Source organism: Myotis davidii, unplaced genomic scaffold (genome assembly GCF_000327345.1).
Source record: "Myotis davidii unplaced genomic scaffold, ASM32734v1 scaffold164, whole genome shotgun sequence".
Lineage (NCBI taxonomy): Eukaryota > Metazoa > Chordata > Mammalia > Chiroptera > Vespertilionidae > Myotis > Myotis davidii.
Window position 1 is genome coordinate 225,748 of NW_006296417.1, and position 870 is coordinate 226,617.

The following is an 870-nucleotide window of genomic DNA, read 5'->3' on the forward strand; positions in this document are numbered from 1 at the left end:
GCATCTGTTGCGTCCCCGGCGGCTTCGTGGGGCTCTGAGGGAGCTGCAGCCTCTTCCATTGCACCTTTTGCCCCCTGAAACGGTGCCAAGACGTGTCCGGTGCCCCCTGCGTGCGGGCTTGAAGCCCGGAGGCCAAGGAGCCGTCCCGGAGCTCCAGACGGGAAGGTGTGCCTTTTTTTTCCTTCCGCCCTGCCCTCTACTTCCGGTTGCTGTTGGTTCCGGCTTCCTCCGCCGGCCGGGCGGCGGACACTTCCGGTGGGGACACCGGCTGTCTTCTAACCAGTCCGCGCGGTGTGTAAAAAATCCCGGCGTGGGAACAAAGCCTCGCGCTGGCTTTGTTCCGGGCAGCTGGGTTCCCTCCCCACCCCTCACCCCCCGACCCCAGGCTCTGCAGCGGCAGCGCTGCGGGCGCGCGCGCGGCCCGAGGATGCAATCGCCACCCGCTGAGGTTTTGATTTTTTCTGTCGCGCCGTTCACGCAGACACACTGCCTTTGCTCGTGCATATGCATGTGTCTATTTTTTAAAAAATCATAAAAACCATAATCCTGTTTCCCGGCCCCGCACCCCACCCCATGTTGAAAAGTTCGCCTCGTAGGGTCCGAAACATCTGACAGGTGAATGTTACGGATTTTCGGTTTGTATTATGTCGGTGTGGGGCTCTTTGAATTTCGATTTGATTCTTTTGTTTATTTATTTCTGTCGCTGACGGAAGCTTTCATCGCTCTGCTTTGTTGACGAGATGTGTTGTGGTCTGTGTTTTCTGGGAGTTCCTACGGGCTGGCGTGGGGGATGCTCTGATCTCCGGGGCACAAGCAGGGAGCGCTTGTGATCGGAGCCCGCCCCTCGGGGGGGCTCGGGGGGGGGGGGGG